The sequence below is a fragment of the Seriola dumerili genome, unplaced genomic scaffold, assembly GCF_002260705.1.
Source record: "Seriola dumerili isolate Sdu_G_001 unplaced genomic scaffold, Sdu_1.0 BDQW01000088.1, whole genome shotgun sequence".
In the NCBI taxonomy this organism is placed as follows: Eukaryota; Metazoa; Chordata; class Actinopteri; order Carangiformes; family Carangidae; genus Seriola; species Seriola dumerili.
Window position 1 is genome coordinate 14048653 of NW_019174343.1, and position 23134 is coordinate 14071786.

General features: G+C 41.4%; 1 protein-coding gene across 2 annotated transcripts in view; it reads right to left on the bottom strand.

Moving 5' to 3' along the window:
• LOC111221558 (retinoic acid receptor gamma-A-like) overlaps window positions 1-9109 on the bottom strand; it is a 34971-nt gene extending 25862 nt beyond the window's left edge. For both annotated transcript variants that reach the window (XM_022745005.1, XM_022745003.1), the window contains exon 1: window positions 9082-9109. The gene's annotated coding sequence lies outside the window, so the exon portion shown is untranslated. The remainder of the gene's footprint in view (window positions 1-9081) is intronic.
• Between the last annotated feature and the right edge of the window lie 14025 nt (window positions 9110-23134).

Here is a 23134-nt window from a genome sequence, read left to right on the forward strand (position 1 = left end):
ATTGAGATGAAGAAAAAATAAAGTGTCGAAAGCTAAAAAAAAAAAAAGAAAAAAAAAAGAGATGGAAAAAAGATAGAGAGAAACAGAGGAAAGGAAAGAGAGGGAAGGAACATAGGAGGGATTTTCAAGCATCTGGTAGGCCATGTGTAAGAAGTGAACAGACCCATTAATTAGAGCCATACTGGAAAGTGGATTAATAAGAGAAAGAAGTGACTGTGGTAACGCAGCATGGGAGGAGGAGGGGGTGGGGGGTGGGGGGCACAGGCAGGAGTGGTTGCAGAAAACATACATAAAAATAAAGAAACAGTTTTATTTCCACTAATAAACTATGAAATAATGTGCGCCCAAGCCAAGGAATGGTTTCTTTCTCTCTAATGAGTAACACCCCCCTCCTCCCCACCCCCTCGCTCTCTCCAGGGGGAATACACCTTGGGCAGGGCAACAAAAGTAGTGCTGTGTCTCCGGGCCTCCAGGCCTCAATGCTGCTTTTATGAGACCTGGTTGGGTCAGGTCAGACTGGGTCACCTGGTCCTGGTCCTGCTGACACACACACACAAATACACTAACACACACTTGCGCGTGCGTGCGTGCACACACACACACACACACAGAGACACACACACACAGAGACACACACACACACACACACACACACACACGCGACCGATGCTCCCTTTTCCCAGACTATGAGGATTAAAAACAGCTTTGGTGTGAAAATGATGGGGGCTTTCCATCTCTCCGTCTTTTCCAACAAGCCACGACATACTGTCAACAACACTACTCTTCTGTGTGTGTGTGTGTGTGTGTGATGCATTGTTGCAGCAGTTGTAAACATCTTTCAGTTGCAAACAAAATGCCAAAAACTATTTTTTGAATAACATGTTTTAGATGCTTATTAGGAGCATCATCTGGAGCTAGTTATGCTGATGGGTGTAAATGTGACTGAGCTTTATGGGTTTTCCAACCCAAATCAGTTTGAGGTTACAGTTATGAAACTACATACATACACACACACACACACACACACACACACACACACACACACACACACACACACACACTAAGCTGGCTCATTTACAAGTGAGAACGACCTGTGTCCAGACTAGTATTTCAGGAGTCCACCTGAAATCTGCAACATGCAAAGCTGCATGTTCACACTGACACATTTTACTAATCAAACTAAACATCGTACTCGCGAGCACGTGACAGCCGTGTTTTGACCTGCCAATTTATCTGCTGTTTGTAGGCGGCAATCGCTTGTTAAATGCGACGCTGCCACCATTGTGCTGTGTGTAAGCAGCATTTGAACATCTGTTTTGAAAGGTTGTTTTCACAAAGATCTCTGTTCACATTGAATGCATGAAAAGAAAAAAAAAGAAAAATCTATTTTAGTCCTCAAACAACAAAAATGTGTATCACAACCAACCTCTGGTCAGAAGTGGGACAGACACACCCTGTTACTCTGCTGAGTCTCAGCCCCCCCCCCCCGTTTCTCTGTGATCACCTTTGCTGTGTTTTAAACAGAAACCGAACATGCACAAAATAGTGATATGATTGTGATTCATAAATGCTACCGGCAAATCAGTCTCTCTTGGCTCCGTTTTATGATTGCGAAGTCATCTGACAAAATCAACACAACTAACAAACAGTTGTCTTTGTAACTTTATAGCCACACATCCACTAGTGTTCACACAAAAACACAGAGCCATCATTTGAAGATTTATTCTCTCTGAAAGCTGTTTTTGATAAACTCTGTTTGTGTATTGTACATAATGAAAAGCTTATGGCAGTAAACAGCTTTGTTTTGGTCTTAGATCCATCAGTCTTTGGTGTACTGAGAATTTTGGTCACATTTTCGGTTTTTTTATTTTTCTGCACATTATTAAAAAAAAAAAAAGTCCTGTTGGTGTGGGGATAATGTGGTGCAGCATTTTCAGACAAATGGATGACTGGAGAATTACAGTTAATCCTCAGTTTTATAGCATAATGAGTTGACTTTTATGGTTGAGAAATGTGCGGTGATAGAAAGTGTCCGAGTCATTCAGCGTCAGTCAGTGAACGAACAAAGGCCTCAGTTGAAGTTTTCAGAAAATGGAGCAAGATCAGGATGCATAGGTTAAAAACAGACATGTGTCATTTGGGAGTGGCACTCTTCACTAACCTCAGTATAAAATGCATCATACAAACACATCATCTTAGCTGGTCTAGTAGGCCAGTTGGTCAAAAAGGGAAACATATTCATACACACTGTTGACTAAATATTGAAACTTACTGGTTAGCCCTCATCACCTGCCCCTCGATATCAACCCACTTAATTACTAAAAGTAACTTTTATATATATATATAAATAATTGCTAGTTTCTCCAACAGCCGGAAAGTAAATGCTGCATAAATGATCTGACACGCTGGTCCTGTGTGATGAAGAGGTCATCCAGATCAAATACTGCATGTTCACTATTTATCCTTATGCCACAGTATATTCATCTGAAAGGACTAACAGCTCCAGGTTTCCGGCCCTGTTCTTACTGTTTAGACAGGCTTCACAATAGCAACAAGAGAAACAGCTGCATTGCCTGTGGACTCCTGCATGGTGGCCATCAGCACTACACATGGTGCTTTGCAATAAAAGAAAAAAAGTTTGATTTAATACAGTTGATTTATTTCTTTCTGAATCCAAGTCTTTTATTCTTAACTGTCTCTTCACCATTCTTGTTAGGGAACAGTTTTTTTATTATTGTGTTTATTCTTGCTCTTATGTTTTTTTTTATTTTTTATTTTTTAACATTTGGGTGAAGTAGTTTTCTCCTTGTACAGATGATGTGGAATAAGTTTGGCTGCAGGTGGAGGCATGAAGCAGAGGCCCTTTTTGTTCAGGACTTTCTTTAGGTCGACTTCCCATCTTATGCTATTCAAAGTCTCCTCCAGTTTTGAACTTGACATAACATGCTTCTAATGTCTTTGTGTTGTTTTGTATTTGCATCATTGTGTTCACCCTGTCTGTGTGCCACACACCTTTGTTTGATAGTTCCCGCTCTTTTTCACATGAATGATCTATTGTGACCAGCAGGTGACTGGTTTGCTTTATTAACGGCAGAAAGTCAACAATCATTTAATAAAGCCGAGACTGCTGCCTGCGCGAGCTGACCACTGTATTTTCATTGCAAAACTTCATAGATCTGTTGCACAACGGGGAAGTTTCAAGCTGTCCCAGGTTTTAGTAATTTCGCTGGAATTGTTTTTTATTCAGAAGCTAGTGACTTGTGGAAAAGATGAAGCATTTGGGAGGTAAATGTTAACATTAGGGGTGGAGTCTGTGTGCGGTGACACAGAGCTCAGCGATGCTGGGGAGAACTCGAGTTACTACAAACTGGAACCAGAGGGTACGATTGCTCCGCTCCACCTCACGTAATGATGTCCTTCATATTGTTGGAACATGTGGTCGACGAGTCCCCTGTGTTAGCATATCAGATGGATTACATGATGATGTTTTTTCTGCGCTTAAAAGTGTTTTCACCCCAGTTCGAGTGTGAACACACTAAAACAAAAACTGTTTGTCTGATGATAAACACACTTTGATCTTTTGGACCGGTACAGGCCACATGGACCGGTACAGGCCACATGGACCGAAACATCTGCTCCCTCACTCTGCACTTTAATTTTCTGCACATTTTCTCCTCTCAGTAAATAGAAAGTGAAAAAGTGTTTCTTTTTTTTTTTTCCTCGGCCCAACCATTTAGTCATCTCTCTGTTTCCAAACTTCCAGTGTGTGGGTTTCATGCAGAGCGAGGTGAGTCAGCTGGAAAATAGGCGGGCATTAAAAGTCCTACAGGCTTTCTCTTTTTGAATTTGTTGGTTTGGTTTTCTTATGTGGTTCTTTTGTGGATATGAGTTTCGTTTATCTGCCATTCTTCTCAAATCCATTTGCCATTGTTAGCGTAATATCAAGCAAAGAGTCAGTGTTTTCTGTGCTGAGCCACTTCTGACTTGACAGAAGAAGCTTTATGGTTTTGTTCAGCTTGCAGATGCGTCTATGGAGACATTAGTGGGTGATAGTGGGAAGGAACCCAAGAGGAAAAACTTATACACAATGTCTGCATTTGAAACCATATAATCTAATATGTGTGACACCTTTGGAGCCACAAAGTGAAACTAAAAGCCATACTCTGAGTAGAAATGAGGGATAAAACTCCCCTTGCATCAGCCAAATGCAAGGGAAATCATGACTTCAGCAGGGACAATTAGCTGTAAACCATAAAACCACAATCAAATCTGCTTTATTCTGGGAGAATGCAGCCAGAGATGAGCTGTGCTGAAGACGCCATTAGAAAATACACATCCTGACACACAGAAACCATTATAGAGCAGAAAAAACACAGGCACCGTCACCCACAAACAACATAATTAGATTTTCCAACAAATGACCATCCTATATTTTATGTCAAGCTGACATGTAAAAATGTCTTTTGAGCAACACAAACATCGCTGGGCCATAAAGCACCAGGGTCTGACAGCCATCTTGTAACCGCAAAATGTTTCTGGCAGTGGTAAACACATATTTCCAATTTGTGCATGCAATTATGTTGCTAGCTTAGTCAAGAATGTACACACAGATGTAAATATTAGGCCTCAAAACATTTGATATCTATTTTCCAAGCGCTGTTACTCAGAAACATCTTTCAAATTGTATTGCCAGACATTCATCTTATTAAAATGATTTCCAGTAAACAGGATCCGATCTCTTTCGCCAAGTTTGACTAGAAACTATACAGAAAAATGATGTATTTGTAGTTCCAGGAGGACAAAGTTGACAATCTCTGATGTCTCAACCTGAAGGCAAGTGTTCCACATTTTGGAAAATACACTTATTTGCTTTCTTGCCATTAAATGAGAAGATTGATATCACCCCCCCTTGTCTCGGTACGGTAAATATTAAGGTCCAGCAGCAGTCGGTTAGCTTTGCTTATGTAGCTAATAGTCCAAAGGTCCAGGAAGTCACTGCTCCCAGTCAAAAAATGGTTTGACAGACGAAATATTGGACTTAAACAACCCAGCCTCATGGCATTTCGTGAAATGGTCACGAAATGTATTGAATTGTGTACATGAACCAGAATTTTGCTCACGGCACTTGGTTAAGGTTGGGGAAAGATCGTGGACTGGTCCGGGGAGAAAAAGTTTGTCGACTTCAGTAACGTCGTCTTTATTGAAATCTAACCAAAACCACTATCTTTCAATGACCTTAACCAAAGTGCCTTTATTGCCTAAACCACAGACAGGGCTCTGGATGTGAACCCTATAGCCTCTGATGTGACAGTCATGCTCTTTGTGTGACCAGTATCCACACCAAGCACCTCTTTGTGAAGCCGCTGTCATCAAAAAAAATGTTGTAAGTTATGCTGAGTGTCACAAAAAATTGGAAAATTTGTGTCCATGTACACGAATGAATAGATTAAATTTTGTGACTATTTCAACTAGCGTGAGAGTGGGTTGATTGAAATTCACATTTTAACGAGATCAGACATGTTAGTAAGTGAGCTCTTTGGAGTTCTGGGCGGCGATATTTTTTACCTTCGGACAGAGCCCGGCTAGCTGGTTCCAGCTGTTTCCAGGTTTTATGCTAAGATAAGCTAATCTGCTGCTGGCTGTAGATAAAAAATGTGGTATTGATCTTCTCACCTAACTCTCGGCAAGAAAGCGATTAAGAACATTTCCGAATATATCCAAATTTAACTTTACACCAGAACTTGGACTTACGCTTTAGTCTTATCCACAGTATATCTAGTAAAATAGATTTACAGCATATCCACTCACCTAGAAATGTTTGTGGATTCAATCACTGTTCCCAGAAAAGAAAATGAAACGAGGACATTCTGTGTAACTAAAACAGCATGCTTATAAAAGAAAAAAAGACACGGTAGCTTAAAGTTGCTTTGCCTTTTGTAAAACTCTACAGAACTAAACTAATGGTCTATGAAGCCATGAAGATCTAATTAGAAAAATCTTGTAGATTTTGAACTTTCTAACAAGTTTGTAAATCATGACATATACAGTTTTATGGTTTTCCGCTTGTCTAATCTGATATTTAGTGTTTTTGATCGCCAAGGAAATCTTCTATGATATTGAAGTAAACATCTTTGAGTTTTGGACTGCTGCAATGGAAAGATATCAGCTTGGGCTCTGGAAAACTATGACAAACATTATGGAGCAAACAATAAACTGATTTATTTTTGAAAAAATGAACAGCTCAATTGTCAGTTAAAATAATCATAAGCTGCTATAAAGAAAGTTTCACCTGACTCTCATCTAACTTACAGCTTTACTTTGGTGCACACGTTTAAAGTGTCCAGCACACGTGGAATAACACAGTGTGAATTCTGTGCTATCAGTGCTAATGGGGATGAAGTTGATGATAGCAATGTTTCATAAAACACACAATGTTGTCATTATGTGGAGCCACCCCTGTGGGCTGCCGAGGGTCTCCACACTGGAGCTGGGGTCAGCCCCCGTCGCTCCAGGCTCAGCAGCTCGGGCCATGGGTCAGGCCTAATTAAGGCATTTGGTAGGCAGCCTTTCATTTAGTATTAAAGTGAAAAGTGAGTGTAAAGACTGCCTGAGCTGCCCACCACCTATGTCTCACACACATGCTCAATCTGTTTCTTGCTGTTCCTCCACGGAGGAAGATTAGAAGATTAGAAGTGTGTTTAATGGACTTGTATTCTTCACTGGAGAGAAGCCTCGGGCCACGATTAAACACACTGAGAAGCTCTTTAGACACACTGAGACACATTCAGCCTTGAATTTTGAAAAAGTGCAGGGAAAGCAACAATGAACGTTACAAGTCACTTCCAAATCTCTGAAGCCAATTGGGCACGTCAGGCCGAACCGCAGCCAGTGCATGGCTCTCACCAAAATCTCTCTAAATAACTCTGTGGACAATATGTAATTCTGCAGAACAAGAAAACATTTGTCTCCTCCGCTCACAAAAACAAGTAGCAAATGCTCGCTTCTTTGTTGTGGAAGTTATAAGTTTCCATTTATATGTAGCGACCAAGAGAACAACCCCCGTACAAAATCAAACTCAGCTGACAAGAGCCAGCTAAAAAAAAAAAAAAAAGATGGATTTTTTTTTTTTTATACTGCGGAAATAAAAGAGAAAGAAGTGAGTGAGGCAGAGGGAAAGAGAGAGAAAGAGAGAGAAAAAGAGAGAGGAGCCAGACATCCTCCTCAGCCTAAGGGGCTGTCATTCTTTAAAAGTGTAGAGAACAAAGATGAGACTGCAGTGCAGTCAAGAGTTTTATCCAACACACCCAAACACATGCACATGCAAGCACACGCAAACTTTTCTAGAAATCTCTTCTCTGAATGATGAAACCAAAGCGGGGAGAAAAAAAGTAGGACTTTAACCAAGAGCAGATGCATCCATCCAAAGTGTTAGATTTTAAAAGCTGAAAAAGTCTGACTTGGGACCAGAGTGACAGAGTTCACTCAGTAGCCGACACTGTGGGGACGTCCACTGACAAAGACAGTGACCAAGTGATGAAAAGCCATTCAGAGAAGAGAAGACGGTTATATTTAGAGAGTCCGCCACCGTTTCCCAGAATGTGATCTCTAATATACTATGCATTGTTTACACCCAGCTGTTTATGCCTTGCTTGTAGACTCGTCCACCTATTCCTGCGGACGTGCCGATAAACACCCCTCCAGACATAAAGGAAAATGAATCTGAAATAGATTTGTCGAGAGTTTGTTAGGGAAAGCTCGCAGCGGGGGCCGTGCATTGCAGTGCATCGCACAGAGTGGCCTGGTGCGACCGCTCAGCAGTGTGGTGTTATCGAGAGAGAGAGAGAGAGAGAGAGAGAGAAGCAGGATCAGCTGGGAGGAAGCAGATAAGTAGTGTCTTAATCACCGTCATCATCAATCAAGCAATGCATGTGAATTTATATAGACGATGTCGCACAAGGGATGCTATGAAATGATTCACACACTGTGTAAAGAGAGCTTGTGTTTCAATATGAGGGTCAGTAAGTTTATTCACACACACATATGTACCCTCTCTCTCTCTCTCTCTCACACACACCTAATGCAAAGCAGCAGCAGCAGCAGTGATCAGACCCACAGCAGATTGTATTGTGATATCCAGAGTAGCCTATTTCAATGTTTCCATCCTGCTTCTGTAATTGTGTGGATGGAAACCTGTTTACATACGCTTCAGGGGGGGTGAGTGACTGAGTGTGTACACACTCAGGTATACCAGACCTACTCGGTCATTTGTGATGTTGATGGAGTGATCCATCAAGTTTGACAGCCAGTCTGCTGGCTGAGAGCCTCCCGGGCTAGAGCAGCCGCTTCGTCTGCTCCTGGAAGAAACGGCCTGGGATGGTTCCAGAGCTCACCTGTAGCACCCAAATACTGATGAATAGGAAATATATAATATAAAAAATAACACTTAGTGTGCTGTCTAATAACATCTTCTCTTATTCATGTCATTCTTGAAAAATGTGGGGAATTCCAACATCCATTTTTTTTTATTTTTTCCTTTTCCTTTCCCGTGTCAAAGATCTCAGTAGTGATCAGAAACTTTCAGCAACTGTGAAGAGTTTATGGAGTCAGGAATAAACACAGATCTGCATACAGATCACACATATGCCACACACACACTTGTCCACAAGCGTTCATCTCCTCACATGGAGCGGCCCCGGAGCACATGAAAGTGCTGATCAGCTTTCATTCCCCTCCTTAGCTGTTTCTGTTGTTCTTTCTCCCTCTCTCGAAAATCTCTGTTCTCAATTAAAGCTGTCCTCAGGAAACTCAATCTCTCCACTCATGCTGTCCCAGAAACACACTCACACACACACACACACACACACACACACACACTCACAGAAAGGGAGAAAGAGGGAGAGACAAGAGGAACACACACACACACACACACACACACACATACACACACACACACACACACACACATCTCACTCATGCTCTGACATGTCTTCTGTCCGTCTGCTTCTTTCTCACACACTGCCAACAGACTAAAGTTATAAAAGGAAGAGGAGATCTCCAAAAGGGATTGAAAAGCAAACTTACCAGACCCGGGGATGTGAACGCGGCGCAGTCTGGCGGTGGGGAGTGAAGGGTAAGTCAGAGGAGAAACGAGCTGAGTAGGAGAGTAGTAGTTGTGTTTGTCAGTCACAAGTCCCTCTCACAGCGACGATAGAGCTCAGCCTGTTGCATTCCGCCTCCCTCTCCTTTTCCCGTCTCTCTCTCTCTCTCTCTCTCTCTCTCTCACTAACATACACCCTCTCTCTCTCTCTCTCTCTCTCTCCTCCTGAAATCATTGTGTACTTTGATTCACAAACCCTGCCTCTGTCACGTGATCCAACACTTCAAATATACACCACATTTTTTTTACCAGCCACAGAATGCCCGAAGGAAGGGAAAACAGGGTCCAGAAAGCTTAGGTTTCAACTTGCTGCCCACCCCCTCTCTTTCCCTCTCTCTCTCTCTCCTTCTTTGTCTCACAGTCTCTCTCTCTCTCTTTACCTCCACTCCTTCTACACTGTACTGTCAGTCAGCACGCTTTTGTTGGATTTCAACTCTGTGACTGTTTGTTTTGAATTTCTAAATTTGTTCCTCCTCTGCTCACCGTCCAAAGATAGGCCCACACTAACACACACACACACGCACGCACGCACGCACACACGCACACACACGCGTGCACACACACACGCACACGCACACACGCACACACACACACACACACACACACACACACACACACACACACAATCACACACACACAGGAGAGCGGTACATGCATGTACACACAACTAATGAAACAGTCATTAACTCGGGGACATACACAAACACACATGCTGCAGAGGGTTGCACACCTCTGGGGATATCAGTATCAGCCCTTGGCTTTCGCTCCATGTTTACAATGCCTTGACTTTGGGACTGTGGCCAGCCCATGTGGGAGTCCGGGGGCCTGGGGCCAATGAAGGGCCACTCAGTGCTTTGCTGTGACTGCTAGGAAAGAAATACACCCTCGCAAGCATCAGTGTCTTTCTGACTCAGGATGATAGAAACAATAGCATATAAACTGGAAATGCAACATTCAGTGCGAACACTGTAAATATTACGATATAATGCAAATGTAAACTGTGAGTCAATCTGTACAGACTACTGATCACAAATCTATGGATTAAACTTGTTTACAGAAATGTAAATTTAAACTTATTCTGAATGCACAATAAATTTTAACTGCAACAAAATGAAAAAAAGTGTGAACGTTTTTAAAGTAGATAACAAATCTACAGTACTGATATCTCGTCTGGAAATCACAAAGAGCCTGGTATATATAGTGACTTTATTAAATCTCCAAAATGCAAAGGACCATGAGCTGTTTTCCATCTTGCCTAGCCTGAGCAATACAAAGAGCCATTCTCTCGGCACCTTTAAATCAGTTCAAGCGGACTCTTTTCCTCCTACAGGATTTTCCTAAGCAAATCAACCCAGCAGTTTTCTAGTAAGGAAGCATTTAATGGAGATACATGTGATCCGTGATGAGATCAAACCTGGCCAGTCGGCCCCTGAGGGGCAGAGCTACCTGCCTCTTCATGTCAGAGATAAAACTGTCTGCTACTGTCTACCTGACTGCCTCAGTGGCGAGTCAGTCCACTAAAGACACAACACGTCACTTTCCAGAACAAGAGCAACGACAAAACTCATACTTTTTTTTTATCCTCACTTTCACTTTTCATATTCAAATAGAAATAGTTCAATGTTATGTTTTTTTATCAACCACGTCACCTAATATTTATGTTTATGTACACTTACAATTATTTATAGAGTTTGTTCAAAAATGACTGAAGAAAAATGCAACTTGTCATTGAAAGTCTTCTCTGTAGAAAAAAAAGGAAATTTGAACTTCATGAAACTTTGATGAAAATGTCAGATTTTTTATATTCATATGTTTAATTTAAATCAAACCTGTACAACTGTACAAAGGCCTTTAATTTTTCTTTTTGCAAAAGAATGAATAAATAAATGGTTCCCTGCCGTAACACGACGTGTGTTTTTAATAGCAGAACAAAAGAAATATCTGGAATGGATTTTGTCTTTGATTTTGAGACTTCATGAACGACTGATTTATTTTTTCTGTTGTTGACACCTCATTACCTTCATTTAATACTTAAAAGGTAATAAATTGAGTGTCTATTACTTCTGTAATAGTTACTGAAACAAAATCACTGAGTATATTAACAAAAATAAAGTGTTTAGTGCTCTTGAAACAGCTGTCAAAGGTCTCTGAACCGGATCACACTTTTTGATCAAATACAAAACTGGCAACCATCCACACACAGGTCCACAGCTGTAAGCATCTGTGTTACTGCCACACTTCTGGGCAAAAGTGTCAGAGAGAGAGAGGTGAAAGGTTAGCACTGTTTGTGTTTCTGTGTCAGTGAAATGCGCAGAGAGGAGGGGAGTGTATGACATCTGGCTGAGTGTGAAAGAGGCATTTGTGTATTTCTAACTGTAAATCTATGAGGTGGTAATAAGCATCGTTTCTCGCACATGCGTCCACATGTTGAAACACACACACACACATACACACACACACACACAGACACACACACAGACACACACTACACACAGACACACAACACACACACACACACACACACACACACACACACACACAACACACACACACACAACCCACCAAACACCACACACACACACACACACACACACACACACACACACACACACATTCACTGACATTTTCATTCTCTCCAACTTTTGTTCCTGTGTGGTGTCAATGAAAGTCAAAGCAGATTGACTCCGAAAGAAGATTAGGAACGTGAGAAGGGCTTTGGTGAGGTCTGTAGATAGGTTATTGGAGGTTTTTTCCTCTGATAAAGACAACCTAAAGATGTACAGCAAAGAAGAAAGAACAAAGAAATGGAGGAAAACTGGAGAGGAAAAAAAAAAGGGGAGCTTATAACTTTTTGCAGAGCTTGAAATGGGGCCCTTTTTGGCAGCGAGCAGCGGAGAAACCGCAGAATGGTGCGACTCTGGAGTTGAGGGGTGGAGGCAGGAGGGTGGGGGGCGAGGCAAAGGACAAGGAAGCAGGAGAAAGCGGAGGGGAGGGAGAAGAAAAGAAAGGGTGAAGGAGGACGGTGCAGACGGCAGGTTTTAATCAGCAACAGGCTGTTGGTAATGAGATCACTATCCCACTGCTCTCAGATTGATGTCATGTGAAGCTCTGTGGTGCACGGAGAGGCATGCAGAGGATGACAGGCATGCATGACAAGCTCGCTCGCTCGCTCGGGGACACACAAACATACAAGCATGCACGCGGAGAGGCAAAGACAAAGTTACACTAATATTAATGCTGGCAAATGCCCACCAACCAATTAACACCGGCACCGTCTACATGCACAGAAAACACACATGCACAATGCACAAAGAACCACTTAGTACACCACAACACCCTGCTCTTAATTTTCTTCAAGCAAGAAAAAGAGCTGACACAAACATAATCACACCCACACATACACCATAAACACGTTTCGGGTCCCAAGGCTCCTTTATGTCTTTTGTGTCTCTCAAACAGCTAAACATGCCTACACACAAAGAACATACTGTACCAGTGGTGAGGGTTGGCTAGACTTGCAGGCAAAAAAAAAAAAAAAAAAAAAAAAAAAAAAAAAGGAGCAAAGGAGGAGAGAAAAATGAGGACTAGGGGGAAGACAAGGAGGGAGAGAAAGGGAAAGGAGTGACACTCTCGGTAGCAGTTATCAGTTTGGGGTTATAAAGTTTAACACACAACCTGAGAAATGAGGAGGTTTTCACTCAAACACAAACAGAAATCAGGAAAAAACCATACGTGTACACACAGATACAGAAACTCCCTACACCACAACCAAACATTCATTTTTAAAGATGCCAGAGCAGATTTGCATATTTTGGTGTTGTTTGCGACTAGCGGTGTTTGTGGGCAAGTTGAGAGAGTAAGGAAAGAAGACAGGAAAGAAAAAGGAGGTCGGGGGTGTACATGTGCATCCAATGAACGGCGAATACTTTTTCCTATATAAATGTTCCCCAAAATTCAACCATGATGTCACCATGAACCTGTTGTGAACTCAACTCTGTCAACTACCATTACTGTCTCATTCCCTGCTCCCCGCTGCTTCAGCGCACTGCCTCTCCATCTCCTTCCACTCTGTCCCCATCTTGTTCATGGGCTTCCACTCTTTATCTTTTGCCATTACAATGTTGTCTGGCTTGCATTTTTCTTTTCAACACAAACTGCACCCCACCCCCCACGCCCCCACCCCCAACGCACACACAAACTGCTCATAGACATTTGGAAAGTCTCTGGTATAACAAGGACAGTTTTAATCAGAACAAGCTGGCATATTTTGGCCAAGACCTGCACTTATGGTAATTCAATCAGAAAGGGAGGGGAAAGAGGAGGAGAGAAAAAGTGAAAAGGGGCACACGGAGGGTAGTCGAGTGTGAGACGGGGAAATAAGAAAAACAGAGGGAGGAAAAAGGAGACAGTGGGCGGATGGGAGGGTGAGGTAGGGGCTGAGTGGTTGAAGGAGTTTGATCCACATGTGGAAGTGATTGTCTAATTACAGCAGATGTATGTATAAGTGTTACTGCCTGCAGGACAGATGGTGATTGGAGGGCGCACAAGTACAAAAATGAGATGATTGGATGGGGGGGGGGTCAAGACAGGTAATTGGAGGGGGAGGCGAACAAGATCGAGAGGAGCGTCATGATGGCTCCCGCATCATCTCCCTCTCCTTTCTCGTCAGCCTGAGACACAAGTTTCTTCCCAATCCAGGGGAGGCCATCAAAGCGGCTCCTTCAGAGGAGGCCCGGTTCAGCCTGCGCCTCATCCCCAAATGAGGCAGTATTTGCTTTCTTTGTAGCTGGAGCCAGCAGCTTAGCTTCACTTAAAGACTGAAAGCAGTGGGAAACAGCTAGACTGACTCTGCCCAAAGGTCACAAAATCCACGTACCAGCACTTCTAAAGCTCATTAATAATAAATTATATCCTGTTTGTTTAATTTGTTTAAAAAAAAGAAAAAAATGTAATAACTACAATTCACCATTTTACTAGTAATGCACTGTACTATTCCTTGGCCAGTAACTTCCTGGAGTCTCAGCTGGTAGCAGGGAAACTGGTCCCAGACAGTTAATAGTCAGGACTCAGCACATTACCTCCAGTGAAAGGGCGGGCTTTGCACAGATTAAACAAACAAGATTTAACTTGTCAATTAATGAGCCTTAGAGGTGTTGGTTGGTCTATTTTGTTTCTTTCATACAGGGCCAGGCTGCAGTATAGCTGTTTTCCCCCTGCTTTCAGTCTTTGTGCTAAGCTGAATTCAAGCGGCTGCTGGCTCCAGCTAGACAAACATAAAAGCAGTTTTGATCGTCTCATCTAACTCTCAGTCAGAATGTGAATGAGCATATTTCCCAAAATGCTGAACTATTCTTTGATTCTCGAGTTTACCGTACAAGCTGCGACATTTCACTTCAACAAACCATCAGTATTCTTATGTCTTCAATTTTCCTCTAACCCACTGTGATGAACCACATATCCATATATCAAGAACACAGTGTGGGATTCATGCCTGACTTCCATTATTTACATCTTACAGTAACTTTTCTATTCATTTGTCTAATTCATATTATAGTGTGTATGTAGCATTGACTAATCTGAGCTCAAATACTTGGTAAATACAATGTGACCATGTGCTATTTTCCAACTATTCGCGTCAGTGGGGTTCACCTAAATGGTCCATTAAACAAATGACCAGTAATGGATTATGGGATACTACTGAATTGCTCCTGAACTGGGACACAGCTCCAGCCTCTCCCTCCTTTCATTGTGGTTTCTGTAACTGTCTTGTTTCTGTCACACCTCACTTGTCCACTAGTTGCCCCCATTTACTTTCCTTCCTTGACTGCATGAAGCAATCACATGTCTACTCTGCTGCTGAGACTGTCTGCACCAAAAGACTGACCACATCAGACTTTATATATATATATATATATATATATATACATATTCTCTTTTTTTTGATTGCACTGAGTAGCAAAGGCACTTTCAGTCACTGTTGGCCTCATTGATGACTGCAATGTTTTCCAAACCCAAAAAGTTACCTAAACTCACCTCAACCATGGAGGTGGTAGATTGGAACTAGAAGCAGAAAAAAAAGAGTCACAAAACAGTCACCCACAGGAACAACAGTAAAGACAACGTAAAGATGCCATGGATCTGACGACCTGGGTTGACTGCCATGATCTCTGGAAACTGTATACAGCCACTGGATACCAGTTTAAAACATATTGTGAGTACTATGTATAAATCTCTTCTCCTTCACCAGTTTGCAGACTGATTTACAAATATTACACTACAGGTTACATGAAGACACAAGGTTCCATGAGGTTTTATTTGCCCTTAGCGACTCGCCACCAACCAACCTGCCTCCACTTTCCCCACTGCGCTAAAACAAAAGTAAATACATTAAACTGTTTGGATACAAGACGGATGGAGCTTTCCCCCTCAGGATAATCTGGCACCTCTTCACAAGAGGCCGCCTGTCAGCAGATCTCAGCAGATCTTGGCTGCCTGCTGCAATATCTGTCTGCCTGTCAGAAAATGTAAATGCCCTCTGGAGGGTAAACAAGGTCAAGTATCAGACATAGGTTGCGAGTACCATCATAGTACTCAGTTTTGTTTGCCTTGTTCGGCTCATCAGGGGACTAGCATTGTTTCTGAATGTTGTTTAGTGAGTCCTAATAACCCACACGCCTCAATGCAGCCGGCAGTACAAAGTTCCCAGGTATCATAGCTGTTGGGTTACTGATGGGCTTGTTCTGTTTATTTTATTGTAACCAACTGTTCCCTATCCTTCCCCTCAGACAGCAACAAATTAAGATATGTATATACTGCCTGCAGTTTTGATGAAATTCAGCCGCACTAATCACTGTAGTGCAGGCAGCCCCAAAAAACTGTTACTCTATACACATTGCATCAGAAAGGGGATTTTCAATGGGCTGCTCAACACTGCCAAAATATCTGCATAATTTAGTTTTATTCATGTTTTCATTGTTTTGCGGTTTGCTAGTGTTGCACCCACGGCTGAATAGCAACACAAATCATTGAAGCAGCTCTACTAATTGGACATTTTGTGTTTATTTGTGATCACAATTCTTGAAATTGACATGAAAAGTCAGTAAATGCTACCACGTTTTGAGCTTTGCTCTCTTTGTCATTTTAGCATTGCATCTAATGTGTTGTTCTGAAAATTTAATACTCATTTTGGATCAATAAAGTCTCACATGGATTATATTGCTGGTCAATTCACTCAAACAAATCCCACAGCAGTTTGAGTTTGATGTCAAACGTATGTGTGCAACTTCACCAAACTGGTCTGTCTACTGTGAAGCTCAAATGATAGATTTATGTCACAGGTACACAGCAGTGTGGAGAAGGAACCTCCGAGTATTTGAAGGTAACATCCTATTTTAGCTTTGTTGGCTTTATGGTGATGGAGACCTACAGTATATTTGACAATTTCCATTTCTATTTGTCCCTTAACATCACAGTAGCCGCTTGAATGAAGAGAAACAAGAGAAACAAGACAGGGCAATCTTCAAGGAATCCCTCAGTCCCAGAAGATATCACCCTACACATGCTCTGCCTCTACCCGGCCAAACATACCGAACATAATATCATTGGAGCCCATACCTACAACGGCCAAACTCTACAGCACAAGCTCATTCGTAGGCTCAACCCGACTGGTATTTAATGACTAACTTCTCACTGCCAACCTCACCCATTATGTCACTTTTTCCTACACTACACACTAAGTCTGCTGTCTATGGACTAACTACCAAAGTGTTTTCAGATTTTATATTGCTTTACTTTTCATATTACCAGCTGTGTGTCTGTCTACAGGCCGATCTCAGCCCTTCAAACTGGGTAATCCCTCCTACTGAGAAAATTGAATGTAAAATCTAATGCTCTCTTGGCTTTGCTTTGAACATATACCTTCATCTTCACTGTGCATCATGTTGTTGTAGTATTTCATTATCATTCAAACTCACCTCTTCTGGCAGGGGAACCAAATCCCCTGATGGTGCTCATCACCATGGTAACTGTTCAAAAGGAAACAGCTGCAGTACTTCTTCAGCCACATCATGGGAGTCAGAGGGGCAGTGGCGCTGTTTCAGCTGGGGAGGGAAAGTAAGACAAAGCTGAAAATCCTCACTGTTTAATGTGAATTGTTATGTATATTGTTATTGTTGGTATTTATTTTTGTTTGTCCCATTTGAGCCTGCTATATGGTGCAATATGTTTTGGTCTGTCATGTTATCTCTGTATTCTGAAAAAAGAAGTGGGAGATAAATTTATGTCACAGGACAGGTGTATTCAATCTATAGAAAAGGGCCAGATGCAGAAAAAACTAAAGAGCAGCCATCAAAGCAACTCCGCAGCATCTCAGGTCAGAAATGACAGAGACACTGGTTCTTTAAAACTTCCCAGATTAATAAAAGTAAAGACACTGTGAACATGCTATTAATGTAACTGTCATTTGCGAGTTTGTCATGGAGGAGTCGGTGGGAGGTGGATGATAGCCCTGGGCACAGCTGTACTCATTCGCCCAGGTGTCACTTGGTGCAGTAGCAATGCTGCTATAAGACTGGAAAAAAATCTTGTAAATTCCACAGGTCACAGTATGTTTTGACAACCCCTCAAACACATGGCCTCAGCACAGTTCATGCATAGCTACAAACAGTGTTATTGAGGCTTCATATTTTATGGCCCTCCCTAAAACTCTAATTAGAGTACTGATGCTAATGTGCTATATATCTAATTCAGTCCTTGCTATATCTCTGAGGATATAAACACATACATCCACACCTATGTGGAAGTGTAGTCACAGCAAAGCTTACATACCATTGAATTTAAACCTTGTGAGGACTTAGGCCCTGTTCAGACCTGGTATTAACATCCGTCTCAGATGATCCAATCACAAGTACAGGTGCGAACACGCCCAGGACCCAATGAGGACGCAATTGAGATCTGATCACTCAGATCATACTTGGAGGTGGTGTGGGCCACATGTAGCCACATTCTTTTAGCAGTGTGAGAGAACTTGGTGAAATACCCAACACAGCATCAATGAAAATAAGCCCAGCTCCTCGCAGACCTTTACCAATGCTAGCACTGCCACCCTGAGGGAAACAAATAGTCCTGCATTTTAAAACCATACCTAAGAGGGGTACGGGGAGGGGAGGAGGAGGGAAGCTTTTTCTGGCATTAATGTTGCCCAGGTAGTTAACAGGCAGTGAGATCATCCCCAAACCCAATGGATGAATAATGTTTCTGCAAACATGCAGATATTTGAAAAAGAAATCATTACTATTTTTCATAAACATACAGCTTAATTTTCTCTGACACACATCTTCATTATATGTAACTATGCAATGCCCAAAACAGTCAACAGCACAAACTACATGTATCAAATGACTCCTCGTGTCCAAATAACCTGATTCTTTGTTGGGTACGACATCAGCGACAATAGACACATCTGCCTACTCCACCAGAAGTGAGCTGCACAGCTCAATCTAACCACAGTGAGGCACTGCTCACTCACTTATTACATCTAATGTAGCTGTCAGTTTCAGGTTCAAGATCAGGGTTTGAGGATGTCTCTACTTCAGTGATTTTCATAGTGGGGTCCAGGGCAGGTGTGGGAACATATTAAGATATGCTTGAACAAATTGTTTTCACTCAGCCCTTCAATATACTCGTATCTATATCACATTGTTTTCGCTGAAATGAAATCATGGGAAAGGGTGGAGCAAGCATAAAAAAACAATATGCTATTGTTTGTTTCATTGTTGTTTTTATCACAATTATTTATTTAACCTAAATGTGATGTCAAGTGTTGATTGGGTACTATTTCTACAAATTAAATAAATGTTTATCAATAATGTAAATTATTAATATTAGGCATGTTTCAAATTAACAAAATCAGACAGTTTATTGTATGAGACAGTTTAAGGAAACTCATATATTCTCAAATCATTTTTATTTCATTAAAAAGGATGGATAAGGATGAAGGAATCTCCCCTTCTGTCAACTACTGTATTTTGTGGGTCCTGTGCTGAAGACAATTTAATCATACATGTCATGTCAGATGACTGTGATGTCTGAGATTAGCTTTATTGTATTAAGTCTTTTAAAAATGTACATAAATTTTGAGTTTATCACAGAATGTTTGACGCTGGAGCTTGCATACATTAAAACATCTTTGCCATCTACTGGAGAGAAGAAAATTTATGTAAACACATTATGACTTATTTGAATGTAATTTACATATCTATGTGACCAAAACACCTGCCAGGCGTGGTGTGGTGTCACTGTAAATATTGGATATTTGATGCCAAAATGGTGTGCAGGAGGTGACTGTATGGAAAAAGGAATCAATGTAAAAGCCTGGTATCAGTAGCAATAACACACCCATTAGAAGTAAGTCTTGCATTTAAAGGTATAAGTATTCATATGATATTTATGCAGGATGGTTCTTATCACTGCTATATCATGTTATCACATGGTTATATATAAGCAGTAATTTATTGTAGCTGGTTGGGGTTGAGCTGAACTACCTCATATACTGCTACGTAGTTTACAATGCATCATCTTTTGTAAAGGGATCATATGTTTTTTATGGTAATTCTTAATCTGAAATTAACTAGCAACTGGCTAAAATGCATAAATGTAGTGAAGTAAATATAACAATACCTAAAATTACAGTAGTTTACCTCAGAACTGTACTTAGTCACAGTATTCGAGTACATGCACTTTCCTCCACTGACCTTTCCATGTTATTAACCCATATTAAAAGACTCCAGTTGGCTCAGGGCATACAAAGAGTGTTATGTGGGTATGATCCTGTCATTTTTCTTGTTAGGCAACATTTTGGGGGAGGAATTTTGAAGAATGTTTAGATGAAAGAAAAAGAAAAAGAAAAATCCAGAGCAGGTGCTGAGTTTTATATCATGGAGACTGTGACCTCTTAGCATAATTCCCCACAAGTTGAATGATGCAGTGAGGAGTTTTTTCACTCAGCCCACCTATCAAGAATAAGAAAAAATGTGATAAAAACATCCCACCCAACCTTCAAGAATGAGTTACGTGACCTAAAATGTAATCCTCTGTATGCCTGCCAGCAACAGGCGGTCTTTTGAGTGCTCTCTGAAAAGACACTGCGGTTTTAGGCGCATTTGAGCTATTTTACGATGCTCATGTTTGCACAAGCAGCTCCTGACCTACATTCACTGTGTCCCAGCCAATCTCCGCCGATATTTTGGCTTTCAGCAAAGCACAATCTGTAGAGAGAGAGGAAACGTGATGGAGCAGGAGGGGCGGTGGAAGCCACGGTGGGAGTCACGATGAGCACCGCCCTTTCCGCACGTGCGCGTTCTTGTGGGCGAAGATCGTCTATGTTTGAAATAATTGCCACTCCTTAGTCAAAGCCCGCACTAATATCTGTTTGGAGAATGTGGGCGTAAGCCCCTGCGCATGCGCACTGCTCATGCACGTTTACCTTGAGCAGAAAGGGCACGTGGACTGGCTTAATGTTTTACTTTTTTACTTTGTCTGTCTGTCTGTCTGTCTGTCTGTCTGTCTCTCTCTCTCTCTACCTATTAGCTTAAAGTTGCAATAAATGTTCCACATTAAAATGTGTACAAATGACAAGACCTGTGTTATATATTTTTTGAGTTTTGTACTTACATTTTCCCAAATGTTTCCATCAATTCTCAGACATAGAGAAATCTGATTATTTCAATCAAAGATTCTGTATACAGTTTTTTTAATTTATTTTTTTAGTTTTACGGTTTCTCTGTTGTCTCTGTTTTGTCCGTGGTTTCAATCATGGTAATGGACAGTTGGTCGCCTGTCAATGACATCATATCCCCTATGGGCATTGGTCAGTTTTGATTGCCTGCCAGAAGGTCAAACTTGATTTTTACCTGGTTTTAAGCCACATACACTTTTAACACCTTGGTCGTTTTCAACTATACATTTTAACCAGATGAAGGATTTTAGTCAGCGGACATCTGGATCTTAAATTATCAGAGAAAAAAGACAGGCAAATTTTAGGCAGCTCAGCTCCTAGCCGCCAGAGACGTCCTCTGTCTGTGAAAGAGCTTCACGAATCTTTGGTGTTTAAATTGAAACGCCTTTATTCGTTTACCGGTTGTAATCCCCTCGTCCGTTTGTTATGGAGAGGAGGACACCTCTGCAGTTAATTCGGCTGCCGGTAAAAACCTGCAGAACGTCTGGTTCATAACTTAAGAATTAAAGGTAAGCTGTCTCAGTTTCCAGCTACTCCCTGTCCACCAAATCACTGATTTCAGATAGCTACACTGAGAGAGACAGGAAAGTCAGGGAGAGAGGAGATGACGTGCGGCTACAGGTCGAACAGGGCCGGGGCTTCTGGTAGGACTAAGCCTTTGTGGCACATGCTGTGCCAGATGAGCCGAATTACTGATTTTTAAAGTGAAACTGCTTTACGGGTGTTTCTACCGGGTTTACTCCCCCTCCATTTGTTATGCATTGTAATTTCCAATTCACTTACTCAACTTTAAAGTTTAATGGAAATGGCTTGCACACAAAACTTTAGTTTACAACACTACAGTTGCACCAGACAAAAAATAACTATAACATGACCCTTGTCTCACTGGAAATTAATGGTAGATCAACAGAACTTTTTTTAAATTACACAACAAATTAATTTCTTTTTTGAGCATATAATTATATGTCATCGCAGGGAATTGTAATATGTTATATGACATAACGTTTATTTTTATGTTTATTCAACATAACTTAGTTGTCAAGTCAAATTAACATACAAATTTTATTTACTCAGCTGAATCACACTCTACTCAAACATTGATTGAAAAACAGCTTGCACAGAAAACTTTTAGTGTAGTAAAATAACATGAAAGTTATGAGATAATGCTGAGAAAGTAGTATGTTGCAAACATCAGTACAAGGGCTTTATCAAAATTGGGAACACTCATTCATGATAGTCTGGTTGACTGGAATCATCAGGGGAGAACTCAGTACACGAGAGGAAAAAGTCACAATTAAAGTTAAAAGATCAGTCCATCATCATGACTATTGAAAACCACAGTGAGGAACTACTGTAAAAATATTTTGCCATTATTTGGCTTCAGGGATTAGGGATTGGTTCACTGCAGCCATTGTGTTTTTTGTTGCTTATAGGCTATTAAAGCCAAAATTGCATGTTTCACAGCAATCGTCTTGCCCAATCAGATATGGGTAGTGTATAAAGGCAGGTATCTTACTTGTGTAGACTTTCTATGACCAAATTAAAATGAAAGCAGACATAAACTGCTCTAACTTCCAATTTTTAAATGCAATAAGCACAATCTCTTGCATTTACATTTGCATGTCACCATGGTCTTGGAGGTTAAAAAGAAAATGAAAATGGAGATGTCTAACAATTTGAAAATGAAAGGAGAATTTGACATTCAAAGTAAACAAAAAATCCCACAAGCAGCAAATGTGCTCCTAACTAAAACAATAAATGTCTTAAAGCTAGAGTTTGACACAGGGCCCCTCTTCGAAACTGGGACCACAAGATGGAGTTGGAGTTGATATTGTACTGGGACAAAGGTTCGCACTTTGCCCAGTGGTAATCCAGCCTTGCTGTCTTTGCATTGAAAGCCATGACCTTATCCAACAAGAAAACTGTAAGAGAAGTCAGGACACGCGGCAAGAGTGAGACCTCTTGCTTCCTCCTCCCATCTCTTCTTCGTTTCCCCTCCGCTTATCGCCGAGCCCAGGCAGCTCATTAGCATAAAATGTGTGTCAGTAGGGCAGCGCGAGCTCACATGCCATGCGCACATGCAGTAGAGCTTTAACCAGCATTCCAGTGTCGAACGAGCCCAATGTGCCGTCTCCACGCGGGGCTCTCGGCCAATGAAAAAGTGAGAAAGAGTAAAAAAGAGTGGGGGCGTGAGGGGAGGAGAGGGAGGGGGTGAAATGTTTTCATAGAGCGTGACAGAGAGA